We start from the raw sequence: 10,974 nt of genomic DNA, 5'->3' as shown, positions 1-10,974 counted from the left end.
CAACACCCCGGGGTGCCTAAGTTTCACAACTGGTCCGGTCATGTGACTTCTTTGTTCAATACTGTATATATATATATATATATATATATATATATATATATGTATATATATATATCCGTGTCAGTGTAAATTACTTGTACCTGATGATGACAAAACCTTGTCGAAACGTTGTACATTTGCTAAACATATGTTAAACTTATGTTAAAGTTTTTCTTCATTACCCATTCAAGCCGTCTGCAGCCATTATTAGTCTCAAAGTGGGTTCCTCGTTATCGAAATTGACTGACTAAGTACAATATTCGATATCTAGCAAGCTAACAAGTGAGTTTTTATTCCGTTTCATTTTTCTCTTAACTAAATCAGATACAATATAAAACAAACTCAAAATCTTGTACTATTACATACAACTGCGTAGTTGATATTTCAGTTTCGACTTGACAACAAACCACAAGGAATAGCGTGGAGATGCTTATTAATGTATTTTATCAAAAACAATTATAGATTTACAAGATACACGTATAACGTACATTACACGCAAGTTATACGTACGCTACGATTAACAGAATTGTATTATTAATGTCTTTGGTTTTATTTTTGTTATCGCCGTTGTCATCATAAGGCCCATAAATCTTATCACCCAGGAGCACATCCAGTCTCAGTTCGCTCCTGGCACCTGTCCTGAAATTCAGAGACACATATAAAAGAAATCATTATACAGCAGAACTGGTAGGAATGATTTAAAGTCGTGTTTGTACTCAAAAGAAGTTGCTGTGAATTTCGCTGCGAATACAGAACTCGTGCACTACTTCACTATATGCTTAAACTATAAAGGAAGTCACGATAAATATTGCGTGCTGCTACCTAGTGAAGCTTCTGAACACTACATTTCTTACATGTTTAAAACAATAAAAGGAATGTACTACAAATGGCGCTCGCTCGAGTAAAGTCATGACCCAAAATAATATAAATTATACAATGTTTTTGAGATTTGATCCATAAATACTACATTAATGACAGTGCTGAATGTTTTTTTTTTAACGCCTCTTCAGATAAATAAAACATCAGCTGACGTAGAGTGAAACACATATATCCATTAGTTCTGGAGTCACCGTGTGAATAAAAAAAGAGGAAGAATTTACGTACCAGAAGGCTTTGGACATTTTACCAAAGAATGTATTAGTACGCTATGTATGTAGTAAGGAAAAACTCAATAACCATTATTTAATGTTTTCCTATAACGCTTTTTTTCGACCAACCTTATACATACGTACTTGTTGATAATTATAGTTAATCAAAAAGCAACAAGGCTCAAGTGTTTTCCAAGTGAAAACAAAAAGAATATATACAATTTATGCAATATTGCATTAAAATGAAGCCGATAATAATTTCAAACACATCATTACAAGTTTCTAATAATAAGAGTATATAACAACATTTTAACTTCTTATTATTTGTTTTAAACCGCAGACATGTAGTTCTTTTGGACATCAGGTCAACTAAGTTACAACATTCAACACAGACGGCTTTGGTTGCCGTGGTTATCATATTGAGTACCAGCGAAAGTACCCAGCTTCGCTCGGGTTATTATGATATATTCTAAAGTAACAAGTAAAGAAAGTACAGTAAATTAAGAATTATTTATTATCAATGAACTTTATCATTGCGTTAAATATTTCAGATTTATATTTGATATTATAAATTTCTAACACATTTTGTTTTATGTAAAAGCCATTGTTGGAAGACATTGTTACCAAAACGCACTGCTTTTTTTATATATTAGAGGTTGTTATATAAAGAGCCATTTCTTTTCTTTGTGGTTTTCCCTATCTTGCCTCATTAAAAAGATTTGCACGCACGTGAGTAAGATACGTAATACCCAGGTGCACACCCTTGGGGTCCACTTAGTAAGGGTACATAATTTCAGGTTTCTAGGTTATTTCCTCTTGGAGTTATGGCAGTCACACACACAGAGACCCACAGACACGCCCTTTTATTATTATAGATAATTCATTACTTCCGAAGCAATAATTATTAATTTCTATTTAAAATGATTTTCCACTCAGTTTACTTAGTGGAGGCTTCATGGTAGTTCGCACTCATGCTGAAATAATTCATTCATTCATTTTAAATCAGAATTGCTTTGAAAAGCAATTCTGATAGCAAACTAGCACTTCGCAGAATGGCCCGCGTTACTATTCATATGTACATGTTTGCCTCAAAGAACAATACTTCACTTACTTAGCAGATATGTGTTGCCCTAAAGCTAGCAAGGGCAACCGTGCTGATGTATATCGGCGAATGTCATTCCTATCTCAGGTAGCAGGAGCTGGTACAGTATTGATTGTTTAGGCCAGTGATGTATTCATGGGCCAGTTTCATAGCACACTTAGTGTCGTGCAGTTTATGCGTGTAGCGCAGTGTACGGTGATGTCGTAACATACTGAAATATCTGACATGCGTTCTAATAATGAAAAAGTTCGTATTCCGTCAGATCTCATTATCATTTAACGATTTGAATATATTCTACGTACTTCTAATGTATATACACCCATATGAATGTATACGTATGTAGATATTTGAAAGAAAATAAGCATAATTAGATTGATAATCATTTAAATAATCAATACGAGTTTCTGGAACTTCGGGGAACATCGTTCCCATTATAATAAATGTCCTTCTTATTAATAAAATCACGAGCATGGGGAAAATTTCGAGTATGAGCCATGCTTCAATGTGTACAACTACAATGGTATTCTCCCTGTGCAAATATTATCTCCACCAACCATTGGTAATGTTGGTTTTTGGTTTGCTCCTAATGTTCGTTATATGCAAAGTTAATATTAATGTTGGCCTAATTATTGACTGATCAGTGAGGTAATTAAATTCAAGGTATATTTATGGCAAAAAAAAAAAACGAAACAGGTAATTATACACAGAGCCAAGGGCGATCACACTCGCAAATAGTTAAATAGAAACGTTTAAATATGAGTTTTTAAACTTGGCCAGAATTTGTTGAAATGTAAAAAGTATCAAAAGCGCTGTAACAAGATGAGATGGGGCTCTAAGCAGTTATAATTCCATGAAATATTACCTTTAAGTGGAGTTTCACAACTACTTGTTAATATACATGTTCGTCATCTTGCACATAATTAAGTTGAAGTTCTTACTTAATTTCTACGTCTAAATACAGAGCAGATATTTTTATCAAACTAAATATATTTATAATTATTTCTAGAAAAATGGGCCCTTCTATCAAATATTACAACACAATTGTTTTTAAACGCTCCATTTTCATATGAAATAATCAAGAAGTATTAAATAAATGAACCAACCTTCTATAAACATGTAATAATCATAACTATAAAAAATGGCACTTACATCACAAATTAAAGGCAAAAAAAAATACATTTCTTAACCGTTTGTTATGCAAATATGCTAAAGTAATGATATACTGAATAGCTTCTCTAAACTCTGGCAGTAAGGTAAAAAAAATCTACTCCTTAACATGAAAAAATACAATAATGACTAATAAAGAAACAGGCCTTTCTATAATATATTATTTAAAAATATTTCTAACAGTGCCATTGTACCAGCACCAACAGTGATTTAAGCAAGATATATGAAATATCACTATTACTTTTTTGAAGACTTCTATAAAGAACATCAAAACTTTGGCAACTAAAACAAACAAAAATTGGTGTGACTTTGGTTTCAAAAGGAGGGACAGTTTCTGCAGCTGGAGTATGCATGAAGGTATTTATCACAAAAGTCATTGAAAAATTGTGTGGGACATTTCTCCTACTTCCCCCGGGTAAATTACATCTATGCACACACACAAAAATTAAAGCAACTGAAATTCTCCAGTAAAGGCTTCTACACAAAGGAGTCCTTTCTTCTTGCTTTAGCATTAGCGAAGTTTCTTAATATGCGGGTTCTGTTGATTTCTTTAAATCGATCCGCTTTTATATTAAGCAGTCATATATCGTAGCCATAGTTACTCGCAAGAAAATATTTATAAGTTTCAATACTGTTCTGAAAAACCCCGTTCCTCAGAGGCTACTCGTACAGGGTGGGTAAGAAAAAGCACACAGGTAAGTAAATCCGGAAAGCAGGATACCAAATTTAAAGGTAGTAAGTAAATCCGGAAACCAAGTCTAAAGGCAGTAACTAGATTCTGAAAAGAGAATATCGAGTCTAAGGGCAGTATATAGCCGGAAAGCAAAATACCAAGTTTAAAGGCAGTAACTAAATCTGGAAAGCAGGATACCAAGTCTAATGTTATAAGAATATCCAGCACTTCCTTGCTGTTTTTGGCTTGCAATACATAATCCCTAGCACATGTGTGAAATGAATACAGCTGAACGATAAACTTCTGCGATATATCTTGGAATAATTTTATTCTGAAAAAGTGATGCCTTATGAATCAAATCCTCAGACCTGCAAACAATAAAAACTAAAAATCCTTCACATATCTTCTTTTTACTTAGCTGTAACACATATCAATGGTTCACAAATATTCACTGACAATGTAACCTTTCGCCGTTTGAAGTCGTTCATCACTTGGAAAAACTTCTTTTTTAAATATCGAAGTTTTGTTTGTTTTTTGTTAATTTCGCGCAAAGCTACACGAGAGATATCTGCACTAGCCGTCCTTAATTTGGCAGTGTAAGACTAGACTAGACTAGTGAGATTGACCGTCACATTATAACGCCCCCACGGCTGAATGTTTGGTGTAATGGGGATTCGAACCCGCGATCCACAGATTGCGAGTCGAGCGCCATAACCACCTGGCCATGCCGAACCTTCTGGAGAAGAAAGCATTGTATAATTTAAAAGGTAACATCGACATTAATAGTTAAAGAATCCGATAAAAGTAAAAGATTTGTAGTTTTAGCGAATGGCAGTTACGAGCGAAAGATTTATACTCATTTTTCAAATGAAGATAACTATTTAAAACCAAACAGAAATTCTACTAAAACGCTTGAAAGTAAAAGCAGAATTCTTCCAAATGAATTGAAGAAAGATACTTATGTAGCTCTGCAACTAGTGAATAGTTTAAAACCATATTACACCTGAGCCCCTGAATTCTACATCCATCCTAAAGATTATAAATATGGTTTACTTCTGAAACCCATACCATCTGCCTGCAGATCTATGACAGAAAGTATATTGTGCAGAGGCGGAACTAGCGCGGGGCAATGCCTGGTCTGGTCTTCTGAAAAAAAAGAGGCCCCGATCATTTCTTTGCCCCGGGGCCCCTGAACTGCTTGTTCCGCCACTGATTAGGGTTGTCATTCGATTCCAACATCCCCCAGCTACATCCCCGCTATTTAGCCATTATCATAACAACACTTTAATTAAATAATAAACAACAATAAATTAAAACGATGTGAAGCCTATTAATATAATTAAACAATGTGAAGCTCACTGGCATCACTCTATATAAATAATACGCTTGGGTTTCTCTGTCCGAAACTTTTCTCGCAAATTTCTCAACCAAACGCTACAAATCTCATATCATTAGAAAGACCTTGGTCCTAGGACTCTAGATTGTATATTGGATTTACGCGTTTTTTGCGTATTCAAATGTTTTAATGCAAAGAGTATGTTAGACGATTGGGCAATATCGTTGTCATCACGTGACGACTGGCTTCAATTTCAACTTTAGTTTTTTATTTGCAAATATTTCACACAAACAACACTTAACCCGTGTGTAATTTCCTTAAAAAAATCAACATTACAATAACTACAATTTTCTATGGGCTTTCTCGACTTACTTAGGTATAAAAGGCGCATGTGCAGTCGTTCAAAACCGTATGATTATCACTTTGTGAACACGCATTCAGAGGTTTCTGCATATTCAACTAAGTTTGCCTTCATCACAACATTAAGTTTACTTTGCAATAATTTAGCTTCGGTTTGTCTCATATACTGCTATAAACACCTTTTAGCTACTTTCTTCTTTACTACAGGTTTTATTCTTCATTTTTGTAAGTTTCTTTAACTCGTAAAAACCCGTGTCATACACTAAACGCTCATAACTGTTTCATATTCTGTACAGTATTATAAATACCATTACTTTATTGTTTACTTTACGTGTAGTTTTATTAAATAAAGTTATGTCTATGTTTGTCTGACTTCGTAAAATTTCTTAAGAACAGACCAGGATTTATCGATCTAACACATAATGCCTGCAAGAAAGCGTACCTTAAATGCCGTGCGTGAAAATGATAGAATAAGGAAAATTCAAGCAAAAAGCATGAAAACTACCGTAAATGTTTTGCGGGTATCGGCTCGTAACACAATATAAAGCCAAGCGGAGCCTTTAAGGCTAAGTAAGGTTCACTAGCACCTTTTAAACAATTGAAAGTCCCCTAGTGTCTTTAAAACTATACGAAGCTTTTTATTATATATAAATTTGTTTAAAGCTCACTAGTATCCTTAAAATATACAAATCTTTAAAACTCTATAGTCACTAGTGTCTTTAAAACTACTGAAAGCTATGTAAAGTTAACTAGTATTTTCAATATTAACGAAAGCCCTCTGGTGTCCTTAAAGTTATGTAACGCCCACTAGGGTCAACAAAACCCACTAGTATATTTGGAAGTACTTAACGATCTTTAAAACCACATACAGCCCAGTTCAACCGGTATAACTATACCGGAAGTGTATCAGTACATTTAAAACTATATGAAGCTTATTACCATCTCCAAAACTTTATAAAGTCTAGCGGAATTCTTCAAAACTATTTTCAAGTTACTAGTGTATTTAAAATTATTGAAAGCCTTCTAGTATCTTCAATAAAACCACAGAAGCCTATTAGCATCTTTAAAACCACGGAAGCCTAACAGCATCTTTAAAACTATATACCGCCACAAATATCTTTAGAAGCTGTTACGTAAAGCACAATATAGCGTGTTTGAGATTATGTAAAGTCCACTAGTAAATATTTCATTATACAAGATCGCAACTTTAAAAAAATGTATCAAACTCACTAGTAAAGCTCACTAAAAAATGTAAAATAATGCTAAGCTCCTTAGTATTTAAATACTAGTAAAACCTTTTAATAATATGTAACAATATCTTAAGCCTACTATTTGAAACTATACAAAATCCATTAGCATACACAAAAGGATATAAATCCACTGGTATTGTTTGTTTGTAATTAAGCACAAAGCTACATAATGAGCTATCTGTGCTCTGCCCACCACGGGTATCGAAACCCGGATTCTAGCGTTGTAAGTCCGCAGACATACCGCTGTGCCACTGAGGGGCCATCCACTGGTAAATATAATGTTACGTAAACCCAGCTAGTGTCGTCAAATTTATATAACACTCACTTGTATCACCGAAACTATTTAAAGTCCACTATACATATAATCCTTAGAAATTAATGAAACTCGTTAGTAATCTAAAGTGAATACGTTAAACTCTTTTGTATCTTTAAAGTAACTAGTATATCTAACATTGCAAAAATCTGATACCTTGAGCTACGAATATCTAGACTCCATTCATAACCTGGTTACTTTTGTCTCCTTTATAAAATCGAAAGTGTTAACGTACCCGGCTTAATAATTTAATTGACAGTTGATAAAGAAGAGTAAGATATATGCCCTATTCGTTTAGCTATTTTAAGTCCATATCAGTCACACAAACTTGGCCATTTAAAAGTAAGATATATGCCCTATTCGTTTAGCTATTTTAAGTCCATATCAGTCACACAAACTCATTTTTGCATAGCAAATATCTACATAAATAATACGCCTGTGTTTGTCTGTCCGGAACTTTCCTCGCAAAATTCTCGATCAAACGCTACAAATTGCATATTGGCTTTTCCATTCAGAATAACTTTACCTGTTTTTTGCTCAATCAAACTTTTTAATGTAACGAGTATGGTATACAATGACACAGTATCATTTATCATCACGTGTTGACTGGCTTCGATTTCAACTTTAGTTTTTTTTTTATTTGCAAAGTATTTCACATGAACAACACTTAACCCACGCGTAATTTCCTAAAAAAATAACATTACACTGAATACCATTTCTACGGGCTTTCTCGCCTTATTCAGGCCTAAAATATGCATGCGCAGTTCGTTCAAACCACATGCTTATCACTTTGTGACCACGCATTCACACGTTTCTACATATTCAGCTAAGTTTACCCTCATTACAACTTTACGTTTACTTTAATTTGCAATAATTTAGTTTCGGTTCGTTTCATATACTGCTATAAACATCTTTTAGCTACTTTTTTCTTTAGAACGGGTTTTATTATTCGTTTTTGTGAGTTTCTGTGTTTCAACTCGTAAAACCGTGTCAAACACTAAACGCTCATAACGGTTTCATACTCTGTTCACCATTATAAACACCGTTACTATACTTTATTGTTTGCTTTATGTATAGTTTTATTAAATAAAGTTACGTCTACGTGAGTTTGTTTATCTGATTGTGTAAAATGTTTTTTCAAATAGACCAGGATTTATCGATCTAACACATAATGCCTGCAAGAAAGCGTAGCTTAAATAGCCTGCGTGAAATGATAGAATAAGAAAAATTCAAGTGAGGGGCATGAAAACATCCGGCAAATATTTTGCGTGTAGCGAATAGTCTTTTCATAGCATAAGAACTCTGAAAAATAAGTAGTGTATAAAAATAAATTGAATGCAATAGGAAAAGATCTGAGGAATATTTGTTGAAGTAGTTCTGCTTAATAATTAAGCAAGTGGCTTAATAGAAAACAAACGTTACTTAGTTCTTCATGATAGAAAGATAGTTTGTTTGTTTGTTTGTTTGGAATTAAGCATAAAACTACACAATGGGCTATCTGTGCTCTGCCCATCACGGGTATCGAAACCTGGTTTCTAGCGTTGTAAATCCGCAGACATACCGCTGTCCCACTGGGGGAGGGCAAATAAGATAGACATATATATAGGTATATACTTTTAGTGGATTTGTAATTTGATGTAATGCAGAATATCACGCAACACAGTGCTCTTAAAATGTTTGTGCGGTAATTTATGTTTGAAAACTATGAAACATATAATAAATGGCATGTTATTTTGATAGTACTGATTGATGAACTTGTGGTGTCTAAAGATGAATATTCTAGCGTTTATTCACTGCCTGAAAATGGACGGAATGCAACAGTATAGCACTATTATATGTGTCATGTCAGAGAAAAGCTTCAGAAAACAGACGTAGTGATACAGATCTATAAAGATCAAAGACCAAAATCTTATGACCTTGAAAATAACCTTTATATACTTTATACACTTTCTCAAAAATTAATTTTCACCTCTGCATATGACCTAAATATTACCATCCACGTGATTTAAATTTTCGCCCAAAATATTAAAACTTAAGCTTCTTTTTTTGTTGTTCAAAGATTCATCAACACCCAAGGTCGAATTTACGGCACCTGGATAAACACGTTACATATACAATGCAAGATTATACGACTAGCTAGAATATATATATATATGCAGGGAGAAACAGAGGGAAAAAATACAAGATATATCGTAGTGATTAATATGCACCAAGTATGTGTTGTTTCTGTTTATTTTAGTGCAAAGTTACAAAATACGAGGAAAAGAACCCAGGATTTCGGCAATATAGATCCGTAAGCTTACCGCTGCGCTTCTACCGCTGACCCAAAAAGAGACTGTGCTTCTTGAGTTTCTTAACACGCTGCAAAATTTCAGATACGAATAACTCCAGTCACACGAGAGAGCTTATAGAAAGGAGTTTAGATGTTTCTCTTAAATAATAGGTCCTGTGAAATCTGTCTGTGCATTTTCTAGAGACAGCATAATGAACGTAAATGGGGCCTACAAAATGGTTAAGTAGCCTAATTAATTACCTAACCTCAAACCAGTGTTGTCTCTTTTGTTTGTTTTTGTTTTTTAATTTCGCGCAAAGCTACACGAGGGCTATCTGCGCTAGCCGTCCCTAATTTAGCAGACTAGAGGGAAGGCAGCTAGTCATCACCGCCCACCGCCAACTCTTGGGCTACTCTTTTACCGTCACATTATAACACCCCCACGGCTGAAAAGGCGAGCATGTTTGGTGGGACTGGGATTCGAAACCGCGACCCTTAGATTGCAAGTCGAGTGCCCTAACCACCTGGCCATGCCGGGCCTTGTTGTCTCTTATTGTTCTCACGAGATAATCAATTTCTCGCCGATTTTTAACCCTGCTTACCAACATCTGACTTAACTCATCTCGACAGACGGAGTTGTTGTTTTTTAACACTTCATTGGGAAATACTACAGACATGCATTAAATCATTCAACCCTGGTGCATCCTTATGGCTTCAAATATTGATTTATCATATTTTTGTCCTCTTTTTTTTTTGTAAGGGGTTTATAAGAGGGAAAGTTACGTGCAGATAGAACCTAGATATGTAATGCAACGTGATGAATCAATAATTACAGTGAGAGAAGTACAAGCTGTTGTGTTACACGCATCTCCTTATCTAACGTTACTATTCTCGAACTAAAACTCATTCCACAAGAATGTTTATACATTTTTTTATATATATATTAAAATTCTAATTTCACCCGATATAGAAAAAATAAGTTGACATACTTCGAATAAGCAACCATTAAGAATAATGAATAAATCAAGGTTTAAAACAAAACATGGACTAAGTACTTGCGGATTTAGTGTAACATACTAAAACCATGTTCTTACTTAAAACTTACAAACACTTTGCACCCGCCATTAGTAGGACAACGGAGTAACACTATGTTTATAGAATTGATATATCTACCAAAATTTCCACAATTTAATATTTAATGTACTACATTTGTAACAGTTGTTTTATCACAAACCTAACAGCGTTAAGTGAAAAAAAAAGAGTGTACCAGTTGTACTATTAATCAAGTTACTTATTTTTCCTTCAAACGAAAATCTAGAAGTGTGGATAACAAAAACAATGTGAAAAATCACTAATTGTTTTATTATTCGGGTT

The sequence above is a fragment of the Limulus polyphemus genome, unplaced genomic scaffold (genome assembly GCF_000517525.1).
Source record: "Limulus polyphemus unplaced genomic scaffold, Limulus_polyphemus-2.1.2 Scaffold466, whole genome shotgun sequence".
Taxonomy (NCBI): Eukaryota; Metazoa; Arthropoda; class Merostomata; order Xiphosura; family Limulidae; genus Limulus; species Limulus polyphemus.
This window is presented reverse-complemented; position numbering follows the sequence as displayed.